The sequence below is a fragment of the Vanacampus margaritifer genome, chromosome 1, assembly GCF_051991255.1.
Source record: "Vanacampus margaritifer isolate UIUO_Vmar chromosome 1, RoL_Vmar_1.0, whole genome shotgun sequence".
In the NCBI taxonomy this organism is placed as follows: Eukaryota; Metazoa; Chordata; class Actinopteri; order Syngnathiformes; family Syngnathidae; genus Vanacampus; species Vanacampus margaritifer.
This window is the reverse complement of record NC_135432.1, coordinates 32,106,637-32,130,688: the sequence shown is the minus strand read 5'-3', so window position 1 is coordinate 32,130,688 and position 24,052 is coordinate 32,106,637. Positions and strand designations below refer to the sequence as shown.

General features: G+C 39.9%; 1 protein-coding gene across 3 annotated transcripts in view; it reads right to left on the bottom strand.

Annotated features, from left to right (window-relative positions):
• The window catches only part of LOC144037254 (nuclear receptor coactivator 3-like), a 70,431-nt gene that overhangs the window by 30,523 nt on the left and 15,856 nt on the right, over positions 1–24,052 (bottom strand). Inside the window, exon 1 of one of the 3 annotated variants that reach the window (XM_077548605.1) lies at positions 19,841–19,888. The exons of the other annotated variants lie outside the window; for them this stretch is intronic. The gene's annotated coding sequence lies outside the window, so the exon portion shown is untranslated. Of the gene's footprint in view, positions 1–19,840; positions 19,889–24,052 lie in introns of those variants that run through there. 3 annotated transcript variants of the gene reach the window in all.

Here is a 24,052-nt window from a genome sequence, read left to right as displayed (position 1 = left end):
CTTGCTGCTATGTGTTTACAGTTCACCAAGCACTTGAGCAATAAAAGCCTTACACAACAGCATCTTCCTCTAGTAAAAGCGGTTTAAAGATGCAATAAAGATGCAGCCCGTTTACAGTTTATTGAGGATGTTCATGGAGAAGCCAATAATTGCATGAACGTCAATCACAACGTAAATGTTCAGAACAGCTGATTTCACTCGGCAGACAATTTGATGTGACATTACATAATACGTTATGCTTTGCAGCAAATATTGCTTTGATTATTTTTACAGGCGAGCTGTCTCGAATTGTTCAAATAACAAAAGCTTTATTATCCAATGCCATCGGTTGTCATTTATTAAAGCCACTTGTCTAGTACCGCTTCCACTCCAACCGCCTAGAATTTTCCCACTTCGAAACAGTGCTGCAGAAAACGGAAAACGACATCACACAAAAAGCATCATTCGGAATTGGAATGAACAAAAGCAACTGTGAACAACAGGAATGTTATTGGAGAGGAGACTGAAAAGAGACCACTGCAGCAAAGAGGACAGTGCAGAGTAATAATCCCAGAAACAAGGCCGAATGGGTGCCAAGCAGTGTAAATAAGTAAAAGTAATAAGGAGGCCTAACTAGTGTAAAGACCAAAACATGAAATGTGTTATTAGTTAACTTTCATCTTTGCAAAAGTCATCAAGCTCAACGCTCGCATTTACCACTGCAAACGTGGCTGCCGAGCAAAAGACAGGGTGCACTGGATTTTTATTGAATTTTAATCCTATATTGAATCCTCTTATTAAATTCAAATCCATGCAAATCCCTTAATCAAACCTGATTATATTTCACTTGAAACATCTACAACAAACTAAAGTTAGAAATAAGTGAAACTCCATGATTCACTTTAGATCTTTAATCACCTTGTGTTGTCTAAGAATGTAGATTTTGCGGTGCTTGACGAAGTGGCCTAATTAGTGTTTACAGCCCTTAGCTATGCTCTGAAAATTAAGACGAGCAACAGGAGAAATAAAATGCTGATTAAATGGGTGTGACACGGCAAAAGAACAGATGCCGCCTTTTTTAAAAACGTGTTTTTTTCCGCTTCCTTTTCTTAATGGACTACTAGATCTAAATCATGGGGGTTCTGATTGATCTCTTATACTCTGACTGTAATTACTGATAAGCATAGAAAGGGGAGGGTGATACACGTAAACCTTATATATCTGTTGCATATTGTACATCCATCCATTCATGATCTATTCTGCTTTTCATCAAGAGGGCCACAGGGGAGCTGGTGCCTATTTCATCTTTGAGCGAGAGGTGGGGTACACCATGGCCCGGACAGGTCGTCAGTCAACCGCAGGACAATAAGAACCATTCAATGAAAAATATGTACATTTGCCACGAGTGTCCTAGCTGAGATTTTAAACACAGGCCTCATGCAAAAAAATATATATAGTGAAAGCTGAAGTTAAATACATCAAGGCAATGTTTCCCATTGAAATGAATGCAAATGCAATTAATCCGTCCCACCATTTTTTTTGCAACCAGTGTGTAGTTAAAAATAATATAATTCAATATAAAAACAAGGGTAAACAACACCAAAAAAAAACACTTGGAAACCCCACCCACAATATCTATTGCTCATTAACTAAAAAGGGGGAAAGGGGAGGAGACTTCAACTGTTCCATTGAAAAAGACTCTTCCCTTCCATAATAACTCGGGGAAATTCTGATTAGTGTTTTTGTTTTTGTTTTTTTAATAATGTTTGCTCCTTCACTAAGTCAATGGTTCATTTTGGTATACAAATTCAGTTGTTTTTTTTATAGAGTGAGAAGTAACATTGTAATTTAAAAGATTCATTCACTACAAATTTCTTTTAATCATTTTTAGAATTTTTGGATTGCCTCGCTTACATTGTCACCAACGATTTCTCTCATTTGTCAGTCTTATAAAGACCAGAACAACAGCAAGACACCGTACCGGTGCCTACTTTGCTTTGCATGATTGACACAGTATGGTTGCACAACGTGAATAGCAGCACAGGGTAGATCTTTCAGCTCATCTATGACAAGTGCTTCCCAAAACTCACTTCAGCAGTTTCTCTTTTCTTAGGAGCCATTCTGACTGTTTAGTACGTTTAAAGTTTAAATTGTCAACATGGGACCTACTTTCGCATTCATTCATAAAAATGCGGCTGCTTCTTGAAATCTGTGATAAGGCGAATGTACTGTACATTGGTGGAACTTCCGACCCGTGACAACATGCATGGATGGTTATATTGCAGTGAGTACACTGTACACCGACATAAAGCTCATTGCTTAATTAAAGAGAAGCTACAATTCAACAAATGATATACACAATTGTAGATGGTATTTTCATATGATGCATACATGATGTTATGCCTGCATAGAACTGTAATCAATACTGAATATTTTAACACATGCTGCTCAGCCTAAGATTTTTTCACGTTAAAACTTTGCACCCATTTTACATATTTCTATCCTAAAATCAACCAAAATTACATCATTTCAATAGTTCAGTATTAGCACTTGATTTTTCTGTGTCCATCATCTGTGATGAGCATGACAAAAGCAATAGTTTATGGATGTTAGGGTACTGTATATACTGATAGAAAAGAACACCACACAGATGTAGATTTTATGAAAATCTGGGTGTACTCAGGAAGACCGTGTATGCGCCAACAAATCGAGCAATGACACTGGAGTAAAACAGGAACTGAGCCACATCTTGGCACTTTGCCTGCGCTTAAATCAGACAATACAAAAAGACTCGACATCCAAGCTTGCCTCTGCAGACAAAGGGGGACCAAAGAGGGGCCAACAACAGAATTAAAATATTGTCTTCTGCCATTAATATTGTCACACTTAGGACCTCTCATTAGAAACAAAGCACTTCCAACTTGAGTGAGAAGTTTCCTACTTTAGAGACCAATTACTGCGATCACAGTACACAACCTGCTGCGCCCAATCTCACACTTCCGAGTGGAAGATGAGGGTCGAGGAGAAAGAGTAGCGGGAAAGACTTGTTGAACTGTGAATCTCATCCAGGCAGTCAGTGTGCCTGCTGTGGGCCGACATCACCTACATTTGCATATTCAAAACAGGAAATAGGTGCTTGCATGAGTCACTGTTTCCAAGAAGGTAAAGGAAACCAAATTAGTAATGTCACTTTTACCAGTTCTTATCGAAGATTGGACTCCGAATGTGAACCCAATAAAAGTTTTTTTATGGCACGTTTGATACTAAAGTGTTAAACTCTGCTAGACACGACAAGCACTGAGATTGAGAAAATGAGTGTAGTTTCAACAACAACAACAACAAAAAAATCTGGACAATCAAGGTAAAGAATAAACATGACTAGCAATAAGGTAGCACCTGAGGCTAAAATGGCACAGGCTGTGTCCAAATTGACAGACTGGGTCTTTCGGAGGCTGGTTTGTCGGCCACATGACGTCACTTCCGGCGCGACTCGACCGCACGGGGTGTCCAAATTCACATGGCCTTTAAATCGAACCTTCAAATCTGGCCTTCGTTTCCATGGAGATGGTCCTCGAGCGAACTTCAGCGAAGGCTGCTTTGGCGCACACTTTCGTTAACGCCCACACTGCACCGCTCTTCTACAACGCACGTGTTCCGTGTTTGCGGTATTCTCTTCTCTTGAATCGTTTTTTGGCCTAAATTATGGGCCATCTGGAATGGCAGGACAATTCCTGGTGGGCCACCAGAGGGCACTATTTATTTTGGGCTGCAGGCTTCTAATATATAATAATATATTATTATATAGCACTAACAGCCTGCCTTTGTTACTAAGTGCCTTTGTTACTAAGGGTGTCACCAAGATACAATAACCTAATACCAAAAGTAGCAAATCTTTTATCCACGAATAGAAACAAAACAATGAACAGTGGTACCTCTGACTTTGAACACAATTCTTTCCTGTGAAGTGTTCAAAATCCGAATTGTGCTGGTTGCTTTAATCTTGCTGGTTTAACTGCATTCAGTAAGTGTGTCTTGTTAAGTGTAAAATGTTGTATCCCATTTAATGTACATTAGCTTATTGGTCCCTTTTTGTCCTTTTGCCCATTTTATGTTCACATACTCGTTCAAATAAACACTGATCGAGCCCTTGTAAGAGCATTCAATTGTAAATTACATTTGCAATATGAATATTGTTGGAGGGAATGCTAATCTATTTTACATTTATACACTAACTGTAAAATTGTGTATGTTCATTAAAATGTGAGCCGGTCTGAGCTCTGAAGCTCCAGGGCTGAAAATGAATCCCAGTTAGGTAATTATGAAGGCAATTTGCATTTTTTTTTTTATACGTTTCAGAGCTGTAGTTGAGGTTTTATCGTGGGGTAAGTATTTTTTTTCTCCCTCTTACTTCAAGTTGTAATTGGAGTATAAAGGCTGAGGAGGGCAGTAATACGCCAAAAAGTGTATACACTGCTGGAAATGTGAGACGAGAAACGACAAGAAGTGTTTCCGTTGGGGCATTCAGCTTCGAAGCTCCAGGTAGAAGTGGTGTGGCATTGCTGGACAATTAATATTTTTCTTCATTCAAATTCGTAGGCTGCTGTCCCCTTTTATTCTTGAGCTATGGACCCCAAAATAGTTTTTTACGGAATGTATTTCACTTTGTATTTTACTTACTTTTTGAGGAAGAGCGACGAGCCAAACTCTCTCATTGGTGTGTTGGCCTCTACAAATGAAGTAAGTTCTTGCGAGGTGTATTAGCTTTCTCATTCTATTGTTAATATTGCCAGGGTAATGGTAATGGGAATATAAATGTATTGCTTGAAGAGGTGGCCTTGCTACTAAAAATATAGTGCGTAAGATCTCAAAAATAGTTATGTTTACTTCTTCCTACTCCCTGTGAACATATAAACTGCATTGAACTATAACATCTATTGATAATCATTTTCTCTTTCAATTTTTATTTTGGTATCTATGTAAATTTTGATTTTTTAATTATGTATGACATGTAGTAGATAAGTACATACTTTACAGTGAATAAATGTTCCATTGTTCCTAATATTCCTGAATTTGTATTTTTACAAGCAAAACTATTTCACGCACAACCTGAAGTTACAGTTTGATCAAACATAACAAAATAAAAGAAAATGCAGTGCATCATAAATCAACCATAAATGTGATGGTTAAATAAGACACCCATTGAATGAGTTACTTGTAAAACAAAGACAGAAATATGACAAACGTCCTAATATCAATAAATCAATGCATTGCACCATGCAATGCTTTCTGGGAAAAAGAGTGGCTTTACCATCCTCCCATTACCATACATATGAGTAATAGGTAACGATACACCTGTGTTTATGCCAACGTTAAAATGGTAGGGGCAAAGTGTTGGCCTGTTACTTGATAATACATGGTAAGAATATCAAAATGATAGCACACACTTTGGCGTGACATAAAAGTAAACGGATGGAAATTGGCTGACAAATGAGACATTTATGACTTATTTTCAGTGTTCATGCATTGCCTTTGATGGGAAAGTTGCCCCTACAAACATGGCCGACACGTAGGCACAACAGTTGACATTCAGGGGAAAATGTCTTCATTAGCGTCACTTGTTTATTTATTTTCTTTTCATGCAACTCAATTTGAGAAGATTGTGTTGTATTTTAATAACAAAACTGTGGAAAAAAATAAAATTTGTTTAAATATTTTTTTAAAAAAAAAAAAGCAAATATTTGTTATTGCTAATTCATCATCAAGAGCATGGTTACACATTTGGGGAATGCAGCAGATCTGCAAGTGAGTATACCATATACAATAACACATTTACCTTGGGTAGATGTCAAAAGCAGAGACAATCATAAAGTCATTGTGTATGAGAAAACAAGAAAAATGCAAACTCATGATCATTCACTGCGACAATTCAAGCACTTTAAGACTACAAGTTCACTTCTGAGTCATCAGAGGAAAAGTATCAGGCATTATTAGAGGATCTTCAAAATGAAACTGCAGCTGGATATTAAAGTGAAAAGAACAGAAACAAATGTAGGCTGTGTGCATGCATACATTAAACTATGTGACAAACCTAGGCAGTCATACTGTCTGTTAGGTTGAAGGAAGTAAGCTGCACAGTAGTAAACTAAACGAGGGCTGACAGGAGTGATTAAAACCCGTCACTGAACTTTAATCTCACATTTCAGTCACACTTGCCAGGCATCAAAGTGCATGTTCTCAACAACAACAACAACTCTTCCTGGGGCGACTCATTTCGACACGTGAGGACGCCTGTTGAAGGAAATGATGCTTTCTTGTGTGTATAGTAAAGACTGTGCAGAAACAAACCCTGATAAGATAAAAACTCTTCAACTCATGTCCTCGCCTGTCACCTTCATCTGACCCCGGAAGACACATGCACCGGGAGGCCCAACCTGACAGCACAAACACTGCAGTCAAGTTGCTCATTCTCTTAAATCTGCATGTCAATGGCGGAACGCTGCAGTTAGTGCTATACTTTATAATAAAAGCAATAATCAATTACGAATAATAGCATCCATGCCAAAAGATCCTCCAAGAACAGCATGTGGTACAAATGTATACAGTAAGTAGCCTCTACCAGTGTATCTGCTTCTCTCACACACACACACACCATATGATTAATCAATAATGTGAGTAACAACGTACCCAGGAGATGTTTGACCATAACCATTAGGCAAACACAAGTAATTGCCTGGGGCCTCAAGATTTCCAGGGGCACCTAACAATTATTGTTTTAAGTCTTAAATCACACGCTTAAAAACACATCAAAATGCATGCGCAGACTTCACAAAAAGTTTAGCACTAGCAGAATAGAACATTGTGAAAATAATTCAACTGAGTTATCCCAGTGGAGCGGGGAAGAGAAAGAAACAGTTTTTTTTTTTTTTAATCAAAACTACCAAAGGTTTCATTGAACCTTTCAGCGACACTGAATGTACATAACAGACACGTGTCAGCAAGTGGAAAAGTGGCACAAGTGACAGCTTTTATGACCAAGATAATATATTTACAAAGCAAACTGACAATATTATTGCAAGTTGACTTCTCATAAATGGTACAAGTGATCATCTCCCTGTATTTGCAAATTGTCAACATTTCTTTCAGGTCAAAACAAAAGACTTCTGCATTAGAAAGTGCAAGACTGATGACAGAATCCACTACAGCAGGGTTCACCAATTCCGGTCATCGAGGTCCGGAGCCCTGCAGGTTTGAGATGTTTCCGCCTACTAGCACACCTGATTGATATAATCAGCTCATCAGCATGCCTGATAACGATCCTGACCTTCAGTATCAGGTGCGTTGGTAGGCGGAAACATCTAAAACCTGCAGGACTCCGGACCTCGGACTACAGGTTTGTGTAAAAATGGAGCAATCGGGGTGCGTCCAATTCACAAAGCACACGCAGATGTGGTAATGCATTGCGCTGTCAAGCAGAATGCGTATTTATTGAACCCCCCCCCCCCCCCCCAAAAAAAAAGAATCCTTTGTGAATAGGACGTTGAGAGGTAGCAAACTGCGGATTGAAATGGAGAGCAATTTATGGCGCTATCAGCGGACACAGTTCATTCTTTGTGGACGCAACCTGAGAATACAGCGATCCATTGTTGCCCTTAAAGGAACAGCAACGTGAAAAATCTACTTTTTGGAGCTTTTAGCCATGTTAAAATGCTAATTCCTCACCAAAAACATCACCAAAGTTGTGTTTTCTCCCATTCGCCCCCCTATGAGTAATTCTAGGTCTTTCTGTTCTCCAAGCACCAGCCCCTCCCAACCTGAGAAAACGAGCTCTTGGCACTTTTTGACGTCATTAGGAGTGGATCCACCCCCACACCGCCTCTGTGGACTAGACGCACGCCCAGTAATAAAAGTAGCTTTTATCAGTAAACATTCTGTCCAAATGAATTCAAATCAATCCATTATCCTTCACATTTGTAATGCCAAAGTGCAATGAAATGACAATTGGCCGTCTTAAATTACGTTCTGGCTGATATTTGTGTAAACTACAAGTTGCTGAATCTACCTGGACGGAAGGATGGTGTAATAGTTACGACCAGCTTTGAAGTTTTTTTCCTCCTTCTTTCCTCTCCTCCCCTCCTCATCCACGATTTCTTGCGGCAAGGAGCCGTTCTGTTTCAAATGTTTATTGAAGAATTGATGACTTGCTTTGCGTGGCCATTCAAAGCAGTTTTCAAACGCAGAGCCCCAACAGCAGACTGCAGCCAGCTCGCCGGGGGTGCGGCAAGCACACGGTTAGAGGCGGGGTTTTACTGAACCGGGCGTTTTACTGAACCGGGCGTTTTACTTCCGCATTAGAAAACTAACCAGCAAAACACCTAATATTTCATTCTAAATTACATCGCCATGGTGTCAAAGGTACGATTGAATCATTATATGCCTATAGTTAACTGTGGAAGGGCTTAAAATACTGCGATCTAATCCCTTTAACCTATTTTGTCCACAGCGCACTAACGTGTTTCTACCACTAGATCCGGGAGCGCTGTAGGGTTCTTCTACCTTTTAAAGCCGGGGAAGCGGATACATCATTTTGTTTTGTTTTGACAAATTCACTGTCTCTTAGCCGATGAAATGCATCAGATAATACATGTGAAGAGTGACGTGAGCCTCGCAGAATTTCCTGGAATTTTATTTGAGCATTCACGGCTGATGCAGATTTGCGGGAGTTATGAAATAATTAGAGCTGTCAAACGATTATTATTCTTTTAATCAGATTCATCACATCTTAGAATTTTGATTAAACATGATTAATCGCTTAATGAAAAAGGCTTTTTTTAGCAACATTCTTTCCCTGCCAAATTTTAAGAGCACCGTTTATGTGTTAATTCTTTTGACATTTAATGTTATGAGGAAGTCTTCAACATTTTTTGATCCACTACACACGCTCATCCTCCTCTTTTTCTAATCAGTTAGTTTATTGCATGATTTAAAATGGAAAAAAATTATCCCAATATTTTGACATAAATATTCTAAATGTGATACGCAAACATTTATTAAATGCTTTACTTAAATGCATGTAATGAGGTTTGTTGCTCAAACAACCTGTGACCTTAAACGTAGCCATCCGCTGTCACGTTAAAGGATAATCTATGGCCAAAATTAATAGTGCGATTAATCTGCGTTAATTCATGATTAATGCGATAATTGTTTGTGATGAATTAATTAATCAGTTAACGGTTTAACTTTGACAGCACTAGAAATAAATGACGGTGATAGACGGCGTCCTGAGGACTTCAAACTAGAGGTACTAGTCGACAGTGACATATTTGTTAAGAGTTAAGACATATGTTAGACAATGAGGATGTTGAAAATTTCGACGGCTTTGAAACGGAATGGACGACGAAATATTACCACTCGATCCCCCGAGGTTATCACAACTGCACTCCAGTCTTGAAGGTAAATATACCCGCAGATGCGACAGTTAATTGTTGATTTTTAAAAAATATATATATATATTGAATGTTTATAATAATAAACTTAGGTTTGTGTGAAAGCCACAGGTTGTAAGATGACAAATGTTTTGGGAATTATGGTTCCATCTGCTCCCAGGGCTGAGATATGCATTATTAAGTAGGCATTGACAATATTGTTGAATTTCTAGGAAAACTTCCTTTTCGGTGGTGATTTTAAAGTCACCCATAGGTTTTAGAGGCATGTTTTGGCAGGCACTTTAGGCCTTAATGGGTTAAGAGATGCACCTCGGGAAGGGGTAGGGAATGCTCCTCCTCGAGAGCCACTGTCCTGCTTGTTTTCACTGTCTCCCTCCTCCAACACAGTAAAAGACAAGACAACAAGAATATTTCCTAAATTGGAGCAGGTACAGCCTTTCATATAAATTCAAATGAGGAAAAACAATGCCAGCCTAATTTTAACTAAAAGCAAGCAGCAGAGGCAAAAGGAAGTTGTGGGTAATTTCCGCTTTAATTAGTATAACAGGTCAATCAATACGCCACTCCCCTTTATCTTGAGTAATGGTCACAATTTTTCAGCAGCACTACCAGGGGGCTACATAAGACCACACACTATTTACCCTGATGTATAACAAAAATGCAAATTTTTAATATAGACAAATGTACATATGTATGTTTTTTTCCCCATTCTATCATTCTGAAAATGGTATCATTCAGGATTGCACCAATACAATCTCTTTTTCAAAACAAGTACAAGTACTTCCATTTGAGCATTCCAAGATAGTCAGCAGATCAGGGCTGTGCAAAACTCTGAATTTCAGAATTCAATGGATGAATTTGAATTGCAGGGAGTGGAATTTACCGTTTATTGGGCCCCGATACCGATTCAGATACCCAGCTTTGCAGTATAGGCCGATACCATATCGATTCCTAAGTTTTTTTTTCTCAACATAAAAAAGCTGTCCTGTCATTGGTTCAGAGCATTCAAGGGCCAATAGGATATCTTAGCTCGGCATGCAGTGAATGTCGTGCAAGAGCAAGACACAAGATGCTGCATCCAAAGTCCTATATTAGCGTCAGAATTAATGGTATCGGCATGTTACTTTTTAGTACTCACCGATACCACTGTTTTAATGCAGTTTCGGGGCCTCTGCCGATAGCAGTATCGGTATCGGAACAACACTAGTGGAATTGAATTCAATGCAATTCAGAGAAACTCATTCTCATCACATATCAGTAGGAATGAGACGGTGTACAGTATTTCACAGGTGTGCTACAATCAAAATGTCCAAAAATGTTTGGGCAGCCATTTTAAAGACTTGGGTAAGGCAAGGTGTTCTTGGAAATGAAGTACTGTTCGACCAACATATCAAACCATTTCAGAGGTTTTACTTTTTTGAATCATCTGTTTGAGTAGTCTTTTAATGTTAATTAAAAACAATTGCTATACTTTACAATACAGTAAGATAAATATTCATTGTTAAATACATTTTAATTTTGCATCATAAAATTATATTGCATTTTCAATTTGAATTGCAATTCTGCTTCCTATTTGCCACCTCCATTCAAATTCAAGAATTGAATCGAAATTTAGGGGTCATTCTTAATTCTATTCTGAATTTTGTCTACAGGAATGAAAATGTTTTAAAGTGTCTGGGACACGTTTTAATATGTTGTTATTGAACATTACAATATACATAACAAAATGAACGGTTCCTTGAATTAATACAGTATATACTAACAGAGTATTTCATTATTTTGTAACTCGCCAAATATTACCGGGCCAAATTTTGTTCCCAGTACATCCCTTACTGTGATCAAATAGTGTGTGCTACTAAAGCATTCCAATACAAATGTTAATTCCCTCAGTAATCCATTTCATAATACCGTGCAGAAAGGAACAAACACATTGACTTTCATTAAAAAAAAGTGTACCTGAACACAGCTGAAACATCATTATTAGTGTACAAAAAAAAAATATATATATATATATATATATATATTATTAGTGTACACAACAATGGCAGCTGCACTGAACTGCACTGAGCAAGGCAGCAATAATTACATAACTAACGGGTGAAGAATTACGTAGAAACAAACAATACAATGAAACCAACACAGAATCGCATCGAGATGCTAACAACGCAATTTCATCTGCACAACACAAGAACTGCAAATTTGTTGCTTTGTGGGGCTCGGAAAACTTTGCGCTTGCAGTCTCCATATCCGTTATAAGTTCACACACGCAGTTGACAAGGCTCCTGCCCGGAAGGGATATGTCAGTGAAGTAAAGTCAAGGTATTGCATACAATATTGAATCATTTTAACAAGCACTGATACGTCATACTGCTGTTGATATATTCCTAGTGTAATTACTGTCATGTCAAAATTCAAAATGAACTTGAGGTGTGTGGAGGTACAGCTTTTTTCCCCCTTTTTTTTTTATGTACGGCATGTGCGTGAGTGAGTGAAGGTGGAAAATCTGTTAAACATTCGAGTGGGAATAGGGCAATGTCTCAAAATACTCTATCAGAGCGGTCTTTGTGAGAAAGGATAATTTCCTCTGGCATATTGACTTTGCTCCTCGCTTACATCTTCACACTTTTGTAAGGTGGCAAAGGGAGCAGATTCACCAATTGAGCACCCCAAAAAAAAAATATTAATGACTAACAGATCAAAAAATGCACAGTCTGGGAAAAAATGCCGATGTGTGGTGGGGGTGGTTTAAGAAGTGAGACAAAGAGGGCAAAACACAGGTAGAGAACACACAAAGAAAGATACAGCTGTGAGCGCACACACACACACTCTTAGTACCACATCTAAATCACATTACCTGCCTGCCTGCTATCCATCACTCCTACAGACAAAAGCACATGGCAACCAAGCATGGCAACTGCATGGCAACACTACCCACACACATCCAGGTGTCAGTCACCACTCTTTGATGCATATACTGTACATACTAAATACTTCCTGCTGGAAAACCACCTTGCACAAACGCAGACTACAAAACATAATAAATCATCAATTTCAGGAGAAGAGAAATTTGACATATCGATAGATTAATTGATTCTAAAAAATAATGACAGCACTAGTTCCTTATATTTAGAAGATGGCGTGGGTACACCCCCTCCCTCACATAATGGGAGTGAGTATCGAATAGGCTCTTTCCTGGGTGAGGTAATTACTTGGCCGAGTAAGAGAAGGTGAGGAAAAATGGAGTCCTCCAAACTTGCCCAGCACGCCACATACATTTGAGGCCATATGGCGCCCCCGATGTGAGGCGGGAGGCAGTGGAGCAGCACTGCTCGGCTCTCATGCACTCAAGCAGGTGTCTCGGCCCCCACTGTAAGCGCCCCCTTCCTCCCTCCCACCAGCTCAGTCTGCTTAACTCAATAACATCCACTGCCTCATCTCTTAACCCACTGCCTCCTCCACAACCTCCTGCTGCTTCCTCTTCATCCCAGTCCACTAGCGCTCGTCTCCTCACCTCGCACCTTTCCTTGCTCGGCCGGACCTTCACTCGTCACGGCGCTTAATCTCAGCCAAAAAGGATTAGCTTCATCGCATTATAATCTGAAAATAATGACAGAAATCTTGACAAATGTGCATGTGGAGAAGAAGAGGTTGATAAGTACTTCCTTAATAGACTGCACATATAGTGTGAGCATGTACGCAAAGAGCTGATGAAGGAATCTCATACACAAAGCAGACCCCCATCAAGGGTGTTTGATGTGTAATGAGAGAAACGATCAGCAGAAAGAATGGGCTCTTCCCGCCCCACTGCTCAACAGTCAAAGCGGCAGTTGCAGGGTCTATTTATACATTTGCTCCTCTTCGGATTTTCTTTACTGAGGAGCAGCGTGTGTGTGTGTGTGTGTGTGTGTGTGTGTGTGTGTGTGTGTGTGCGTGCGAGAGAGAGTATGGCACACGTTCAAGAACATTCCTGCCCTTCTCTCCCCATGTCTTCCTCTGCTGCTTTGCTCCCTCAGTCTCTACTCCCATCCCCCTCTCCGCCTGTCTCCTCCCCCTCTATACCCTCCCCCTCAGCCTTTTCCTGCTCCTTCCCTCCCTCCCGCTCAGCAGACTATATGCAGCAAGGCACAAATTCATTGGGGATAAAGAAACAGCAAAATACAGCTGGAGCGTGGCAGGGTGTGGGTGTGTGGCGGGGGGTGCTTTGCACTGCAAAGAAGCAAAAACCACAGCAAATGGTGGGATAACTAGAAATGAATGGTGGAGTAGGGAGGAGCAGAGGAAGGCAATGGGCGGGAGCTCTCGCTACAGCGATGGGCGTTCCTCAGCCTGCTCCTGGTGAGGTCAAAAGTTTACCATGGTTTTAATTTCACCTTTCAGCAGCCAATCAGAGTGTGGCTATGGCTGCTACGAGAACTTTGACCCACACAGAGACGATCAACTAACAATGTTTAGCCTCCAATTGTTATTTTGTTCAATGATTTAACTCTGTTATTGGAATCAATGCTCATACTATATCCAGAAACCAAACCATCATCACTGAGCAACAGAGGAGCGCACCTCGCTTAGTACCACCATGCTAGTGCATGAGTGTGCGTAGGCATGTAAGGGGTGCAATGTGTGTCTCCGAAGGGGGAGAGGCTATACAGTTTGATTATGGAATCGGTGAGGGGAGGGGCGGCTCTGCAAAGTAAGCGAGCAGAGAGTTAGCACGGCTGTTGAGTGGAAATGCTTTAAGCCTCTAAAGAGACTGAAAAAATTCTTAGTCAAGAGACAGCTTTGTTTTAAAAATCCAACAAAAAGTTCAGGGATCTCCCAGGGGCAGTAGGATGTCTTGAAAGGTTAAATAAAAACTTCTCCCTATTGTTTTCTACTATAAATAAAGTTTTCAAAATTTTCAAAATATCACAAGTATTAACATTTTACAGAAGGTGCAGAGAGTTTCCAGGGTCGAGGGGTGCAGCAATTAACCTGTTTTACGATTAACCGTGGTTTTTAAACGTCAGGATTAAATAACCGCAGCCGTTCAACAACACCGGTTATTTCCGCTCACAGTCCATCATGTGCAGCGCAAAATGCACCATGCAGCATAGTTCATAGCTCTTCTGTTTCCACATGACCCATTTAGCGGGCCGCACAACAACATAGGGCTCAGCGTTGAACAGCGCCTGGGGAGAGTTACTTACCCGATGGCCGCGTTCAGGGTTTCAAGGTGGCCTGGACCAGGACCAGGACCAGGACCAGGACGAGTGGACGTGGAAAAAGGAAGGCCGAAAAGGGGCGGCCGCGGTGAGCGAGGCCCCGCGGGGCGCGACGGTAGGGCCTCTTTGCCGCCTCCGCCGGGAACCACCGGTACATCTCTCGCCGCGCCGCCGCCGCCGCTCTGTCGCCACCGACCGACCGCCGGCCGCCTCCCTGACCCCGGGGCTCCGGGCTGCAGCCGGACGGGGAGCTCCCGTGAGCCCCCTTATCCATGGCCGCCCGCTGGAGAGGCCATAGGCCGAGACTTTTGAAGCCGCGGGACCAAGAAACGGCATACGCATTTCGCTGCAAAATGCATACATGTGTAGCGGTAAACTGCCCATATCGCCAGTTTAAAGGCTGTGGGCGAACATTTCACCTGTACGTATGGTTGAAATGAAAGAAATTGATGAAAGATGAAAGAAAAAGTTTTTTTTTTTTTTTTTAAGATCAAAGAAAAAGAGGGTACATACCGTCCACTTGTTATACATAGTGCCCGGGCCCTATTTTAAGAGCAGAGTCCGTCTAATCTGCTGTATTTGTTTTGATAGGCAGCGACTTAAAAAAAAAAAAAAGTATATATATATATATATATATATATATATATATATATATATATATATATTTTTTTTTCAGTTACACTATTTATTGTTGTTAAAAATAAACATTTTCAAAAAATGCTGATGTGTTTTTTTTTTATGTCTACAAGAACAACCGTAAAAACTGTAAAACCGCATTTTTTTCTCAGACTATAATCGTACACCGAAACCGTTGCACTCGTACGAGGGTCAGCAGCATCTATGAATATTTAAATACCCGGTAATTAGTTCTCTGAAGAATGGATCTATAATCGGCTGTTTGATTCTTCAAAATGGCTGTTGCCGATATTCGTCTAAATGCTGAATATTGGCGCCGATAATCAGTCCATCCCTAATATACATACAATAGCACAAAGTGGTCATATAAAATAGACATCACTTCACGTATTCTATCTTCATGTTAGAAAGAGGCTTTCAGGTTATTGATGCTCTACACAACAATGCAGTAATTTGCTTTTATATACAGTTTTTCTAATAACATAAGAAAAAAATAGTCATTTGAAGACAATGTTGAAAAAGAACCAAATTGTTATTACCGGCAGTATCCACTTGACTACTAGCTTACATCTACAGCATTCTTATCCTCATTCATAGATAAACTGATGAAAAATATCTGCAAAAAAAAAGTAGCATAGATCCATCCAGTGGTTTTCCGCACAGAGAAGTCACCCATATCATATCTATGACGACAGTCAATACTCTCAGTAGTTTACAACAAATACACCTTTTGCTCAATAAATGCAATTCCTTCTGTCGTGTGCTAAAATGTATTTTTGTGTGCAGATGAATACTTTTAATATGAGCCTGAAATGCAATGTGGTACAATGTCATTTTTCATTCATTGTTTTATTTCCTTTGGTTCAATATTATAAAGCAGAATAAGGCTGCAGCTTTGCAAGCTTGCGTCCAAGAAAAAGGTCTGAAAATAAAGATGAACCAGAAAGTAGATGATCAAATCGTTCAATTTCAATAAGTGGCTCTGCTAATTGTACAGAAGTGACACAGTTATAGCTGAAAAAGTTATGATAATTGCTGACAAATCCCCCGGTTGCCAAATTTAGTGAGTACAATGGACTTTCGAGTTTAATTCATTCTATGACCACAATTGTGACTCAAATCCCTTGTATTGTATCTCAAATCAGCTTCCTCCACTGAAATGAATGGAAATGCTTTTAATCAGTTCCAGCCCCAACTCCCCATACACCCACAAAAACAAAAAACATTTTATGTCGGTGCAGTCGTACATTGAGGTATCACAGTATTTAATATTTTTGCAAAATACTCAATATCATATTTTAAAATAAACATTAATTACTAATTATATTGAATTTTGAAATTACATCATATTAAATGCTCAAAACAGTCACATGCATTACAAAATAAAATGCATGTACTAGAGTGATTTTTCTGTCTTAAATTTACCATCAATCCTGATGAATTAAAAAATGTCCTTCATTTATTATTATTATTTTTTATATGCATTATAATCCCTTGAAAAATTTGACATGATATGAGTCTTAAAAAGCTTACAAATTCTCCTGCAAACAGCCAAAAGCACAGTATTTGTAAAGCTTTGGATCTTGCAAGACGGCACGTGTGGTTCGCACATCTGCTTACAGTTCTGAGTTTGTTGGTTTTCTCTGGATACTCCCGCTTCCTCCCACATTTTCATAAACACCTGTGTTACCCCATGGCCAGCGTTATGCTAAGACATGCACATCAGAGGGGGCAGCGCAACATGTGTAACATGTGCATTGTGCAACTTATAAACCAATGCGGTCTATTGACTGAATCTTGTGGTGCACAAAATTCACAATGTAATGGAAAACTGTGTTAACACCATCGTATGACAGTAAAATCTTTTACTGTAAACTTTCATTTCCTTGGGCCTTAGTGTCACCAAGGTTTAAGGTTACACACATTAACTGGGCACAGGACGCTTAAAATGCATTCTTCTGCTACTTTGAATCCCCTTGTGACACTACAACCGCAAACCTATGCAATGATCCTTTGTGTGCCCGAAGCTGAGTGAAACTGAAGCTTCCCTAAAACATGGCCTTAACCCTTCTCGAGGACCTTATCCTGTTTGTTTTGTGGGTAAATAGAAACTCTGTGCACTGAAAACAAACACTGCACATTGTTTGTCATGGGACCACAATCTCATAGCAACAAGCTGCTCTCCCTTCTAAATCCACAGGCTGCATTTCTCCTCTTTGTGCAGATGAAGTGTGTCACAACAAAGGTTAAAAGGCGAGCAGTCACAAATCACCAGTCTAAACAGAACTAACAGCTTCAAAATCATGTTAACGGCACACCAGCTTTCAATGACTTAATATCTGCCATTGCCATGCAGACCCTGGATCGCCAACATGCTTCATAGGGGAACCCATGTCAGACGTCCTAGCTATGAAGCACAAATCTCCATATGCAAATAGTCCCACAATTCTCCATGCGTTCAGTCATGTACAGTATGTGATCGGTGAAACTATAATCATAACACTGATGGACAAATAAAGTTTAAAACATCCATTTATCAACTTTTGCAGACAAGCCCAGATTTCCCTCTCCCAGCCACTTTGTCTAGCTTCTCCGGGGGAATCCCAGTAGGCGTTCCCAGGCTCTCCAGTGTGTCCTGGGTCATCCCCAGTGCTTCCTCCAGGTGGGATGTACCTGAAACACCTCACCTGGGAGATGTCCAGGAGGATGCCTGAGCCACCTCATCTGACTCTTCTCAATGAGGAGCAATGCCTCTACACTGAACCCATCCATCTATCTGCAATTAAGTCCTGTTTTTTGCATACATGTCTTATACATAATTTCAACTTGAACAGGCCGGTTAAAGGTCCTATGCCATCAAAATCTATTTTTTCCCCACTGTTTTATAGGTCCAAATGAGTCTATGACACGGTTTGTCATTTGCATGCAATAACCTGTGAAAGGTAAAGGCCAGCAAAAATGAGCACATTTGAATTTGGTGTCATTGTGACATGGATCACTCACTCATTATTCAAGTACCTGCACACTTGGTGGTTGTTCAACGCAGACTCAACTCAGGAAAAATGGCTGGCCGCGGTAATGCGCCTGCATCTTGTGCAAAGCTAAAACTGCTAAATCAGCTGCCATCCTCGGAGGAGTTGAGGAATAAACTGCTTCGATTTATATTTGGAGAAGCATTTCTGAACTATAATTGTGCTGCGTTCAGGTGCAATTCATAGATGATGGCTTCATCAATTTAAGCTTTCACACACACTAAAAATACATATTTGGGCTTTAAGCAACGCAGCCACACGTTTACACATTGGTGAGTCCCCTCTGCCGGCCTTGAGGTCAAGCAGTGTCACCATGGAGGTGGATTAAATAACTCAATAAATACATAAATACATAAACAAATAATTACAGTTATTTCTGGACTATAAACCGCTACTTTCTTCACTTGCATTCGACCCTGTGGCTAATACAAATGTGCAGCTTATCCATCTGATCACTATAAAGGAAGTGCAAGAGCGTCAGACAGAGCAAAACAAACCAAGTCAGCCCAAATACAGTAGGAGAGACAGAACGAGAGCGAGACAATTTGTGCCCTCATTATGGAAAATAAAGTAGCAGGAACCCTTATATACCAGTGCGGTAAAAGACCTGCGGCTTACAGTCAAGTGCAGCTTATATGTGTAGCAAATTCGAGTATTCCCCAAATTTAGCTAGCGCGGCTTATAGTCCAGAAATTACTGTAAGCGTACAACTGAGAAACAGCCAGGGACTGTGGCTTTGCGCTGAACAATATTCAATGTGCCTGAAGCACTATGGACACATTAGTGTAAATATTCTACTCTAATGTTAGACGGTGATTTACATTACACCACTTAGTTAAAAGCTGCCTCAATTTTGGCGATAGACATATTTTAATGTTGATAACGCACAGATTATGAATTCCCTTAAGTAAAGCGCGATGTTGGCTGAGGCTTGATTGAAGCTCGTCAAACACCGTTGCGTTCATTGAGGTGGCTGACTTAATTAGCTGAATCAAGCTAAACTGCCGTTTCAATCGGTGCCGTGTGCATGCTCGCGACATGGGTGCGCACATTTCTACATTGGTCTCAGCAAGTTCTTTTTCAGGTCAGTGAAACACAGGCACATGACAACCAGGGCAACAGTTCGTCTGTGGTATGGCATGTCGCACAAAGTGAATTTGAGGATTCACTGTATGATATAGTTTGGGTTTATGATTTGGATTGGTTCTGATGGAAACAATCCAATACCAATTCAGTCATTTTGGCCTGGATCGTACTCGACCATTAATAGGCAAATAAGCCTAATAGGCTTATCTAAAAAGCTACTTACTGTATTAAATGACTAAATGTTGTGTAAAAAAAATACTTTCCTTTACAACTATACTGAAGTTCTATGTTCCTATTTGAAAATCATTCATATTTTATTATAATGCCTAAATATTTTAAATACACACAATTGAAGTAAAGAATAACAAAATTATTTACATTCGAAATACCTTTTGATTTGAATTTTAGATGATTTGTTTCATAGTCTGACCTCATAGGTCAAATTTAAAATGTTTCACCGTCTTACCTTTATCTTTGTTACTTTCCTGTACAACTCTTCCTTTTCTTCTTTGAACTCCAAAACTCTTGCTGTATAAATAGAGAATATTCCCAGTAAAGAAAGCCTGCCTTGATCAGTCCAATTCCGAAAGAATGTTTTCAGTCTGGAGTGACTTTGTCTACTCCCCCACCATTTGTGAGTTGTGAGATCAGGCTTTATTCTTACAAAGTCTAAGAAAAGTCTCACTAGGTGAATGTGCCGAAGAAGAAGAAGAGGAAGAGGCTTGTACTGTAAACATGTGTACTCTTGTACGCCCCCTTCAGTGTGGATGCTGACAATGAGATGAAAAACCTCGGTTGAGCACATGCAGAGAAAGCCACCTTTTTCAACCAGGATTCCCCAGGCATCTCACCATCATTTATTTGAATCCACTTCTATCAAAGTAACTATGGGTGTATTCACACCTGCATGGTAGGGCTGGACAATTAACCAAAATTTTATCGGGATTTCGATTTTGGCTTCTCTTGATCATTAAAACGTAATCGAAGAATAACGATTAATGTGCAGAAAGCCGCGGCACGTTTACAAGTTCTCTACGTTTCGAAAGTACCCTGAATGCACCATGTAGCTTTTAGCTAGGACGGAACAAATCAGTGTCATTCTGCCATCACCACGTGTTCTTGAAGCTGTTTAATGACACTGCAGTTGAAGATAACTGTAAAACTAAACACACGATAAGGAGAATTACATAAAGTGTGTATTTAAATGCAAAACATGTTTCTAAAACATCGCTAGCATAGCGGATTCCATTCAAATGGAAACTTTGGGTGTAGTAATCCTTCAAATAACGAATATTCACACACAAATGCTGTGGAAACACATACCCACAAGTAAGATAACACTACGCAAAGGCACAAATACTTCCCAATTTGTGAAAAACAAATTACTTTAATATAATTCAATTATAACTTTCTTCTGTTCTCGTTGTAAGCGTGTACACCATGGATACACGGCACCACACTGCCCCTAAGAGGCCAAAACGTGCAAGACATTTTATAATAGAGGGTCCTAGAACATAGTTCAATATGCAATGCACCGTAAAGTCACTTGGATGGTCCACTGGCTGGCAGGCAGGAAGACCCGGAACTACTTGCTGTGCTTAGCTTGGAATACATCCTGAGCTCCTGCCCAAAAGTGCTAGGCGAGGCCCGTTTCACCTGGCGCCACAATCAGGTGTTGGAACTGCCTGCAGAGGCCATCAGCATGGGCACATGACTGCGACAGCAGGGAACCTGTCTGTAGGGATCTGGTCGCCGAACCCACAAAAAACATCCTCATCATAAAGCTGACAGTACAGCGGGAAGACTCCTTGGGAGAGGCGTGTGAAAGGAAGAGGACCAAATATGAGCATCTAGTCATCAGCTGTCGAGAGCAGGTTTGGAAGCTGGAAGGTGAATTGTATGCCCATCGAAGTAGGCTGTAGAGGATTTGTGAGTCGCGCCACAGTGCCCTCAGCGTACTGGGCATCATGGGAGGAGCAAAGGCCAGAGCCGTCAAGAACATCCGTGAAGCAGCTCAGAAATGGCTTTGGATCCGAAGATGTAAATGTCACCTGAATATACACTGAGGCCTGATACACTGAGGTGGCAACACCTGCTAGAGGATGTGTCATGTTACAAGACCCAGAACACCCGAGCACACCAGCTAACATCACTCATGATGTGTTCAGGTGTATCAGAAGATTTATTTTAGAACAATGTATTTACAACCAAATCACAAAAATGACGTTACAGGGTCTTTTAGGTTTTTATTTTTGAACAGCTTTGAGTAACAATCTGTTTTTTTCTTCTTCAGTTATATCTTTGGATGTGAATGTCACACAACCAGTAAGATCATGTGATACTTTTCCAACATGACAATACTCCGCACAACACTGTTCTCTGCTGAACACCAGTGGCCAGAGCTAAAGGTCGACCTGGAAGTAAATTATTAATGACTTGTTTTCTTTTTCTCCCTACTTTCTACTACTCAGTCTTCTCTCCTCTGTCTCTCTTTCTGATTGGTGTTTACTCACTCTGCCCTCCAACCACAACTGCTGCTACCATACTGCCTCCAGCACTTTTGTTCTCCTTGTCGGTAAGTGGAGAAATGTTGATATTGCAAGCAGTGGTGTGTTTGAGAGGGAGTGACTGCTATAAGTTTTGGTGGCAACATTTAAAAACAAGAGTCAACATTTAAAAACAAAAAAGAATGTCTTTTTTTTCATTATTTTTTTTTACCCCCATCTCATTTAAAATTTAAGTAAGCACCTGAGATGACACTGGATTCTAAAAATGATTGGGCATAATCCTTTTTTGTTCATTATATAGTACTAAATAGTCTACAGCAGGCTTCCCCAATCCAGGTCCTCACACATGATTCTAAAAATCAGGATCGTTATCAGGCTTCTGCAGAGCTTGCTGATGAAGTTATATGAATCAGGTGTGTTGGAGGACGGAAACATCTGAAACCTGCAGGAAGGCCCTTGAGGACCAGGATTGGGGAAACCTGGTCTACACACAGCATTCTACAGTCGGGCCACCCAAAATTTACTGACACTGGCCTGATCAGGCCAGTAAAATCAAATTAAAAAAATTATAAATACGATGAAATTGACACATTCTTGCTTCTAAAAAATATATATATATTTTTTTTTGGGAGATTTATCCACTTAAATTGATGACTAATTATTGATCTATGTACAACATTTTTTAAGAATCCTATAAGGAACAAGATATACAGACCAGAAAATATCAAATGGTAAATATTCAGTTAGATTTTATGCTGCGCAAAAGAATAAATAAATAAAACATGAAATGCAACAATGTAACTACACAAAAGTCATATTTACTTAACATCTTAAACAGTACAGTATAGAGACGTCACACTACACATGAAATAGTTATTGAAACTTTTCATACTATCAGTACCGGTTTCAAGCGCGGCCACCACAACTTGGCTCATGGTGGCCCTGTCAAAAGAGGCTTAATGTCAGCCCCTACTCAACGCAATTTAGGTTGAGCATAGCTTTTAATCATTAACTATTTCATTAGGTTGGAGAATCAGATAAATAAATTCAAACTATCTATGATGACAGCAGTATTTTTGGCACTCTGCACAAGTGATCAAGATACAATGTTGCAAATGATAGACAGACAAACACTTTATTAATCCCGTTGGGGAAATTATGGCATCTCACAGCTCACAGTCAATGGACTAAAATACATACATACTGTATGCACAAACACTTAAATAAATACATAAGAGGTAAAGACATAAAATACATAAAAAATACCAACAGCACTCAGTCCACAAACAAGTTTTGAAAATATTGATCGTAATAATAGGTTGGAAAGAAAAATGCCTTTTCAAACTAAAATGTTTGTTAACACGTTAAAACAACATGTTTTTTTGCTTTGTTTACGCTAACATAAGAGCCCCTCTTGGATATCACCGCAACAATGCTGTCATTCATTGAACATGTAAATTTGTGGATAGTTTCAGCCCGTATCTCATTTGAGGATGCAAGAGCTGCCTCCCAAAACACACTTTTTTTTTACCATAGCAGGAAATGGTGTGTAACAGACTACCCTTGATATTTTTCAGGGGTAATTTTAACAACTTCAGTCGCCTTAACAGAGCCTACCATCTCATTCTCCATTTATTCCAGCCCAAAACATTACTTTGCCAAATCCTTGTGGACGTTGCAGCCTTGTTGGAACATGTTGGCCATCAACCAACCATCCAAAACCCCATTCAGATTTACCATCCCAGGGAACACGACATTCAAAAGTAAATATAGCTGCTAGATAATTACACTTCATTTTCTAAATGCACTGCAAATGTTTCTCCTTATGAGAATGGAAAGCTTTATGCATGACTGCAAACCTTTGGATGATCTTGCATCAAGAAATGATTGGAACTCCACAGACACCAGCTGCTACAAATACTTGCTTTCTGCTTATTAACGGCATTTTAACAGCTGCTTTCTGAACACAATGCCAGACAAACACTTTTCTTATGCACCTCTTTCGGAACGAACCCATTTGCGCTCAGTCACACACAATTTGTTTAACAGTATCTTGGTCATCTTGCTTTAGTTATCTTGAAACGTCTAGTGTTTCCATTACTTTCGCAAGGCATTGTATGATTTTTTCATAAGCAGCAAGATCCTTCTGATTTCGCCATTATGCATAAAAA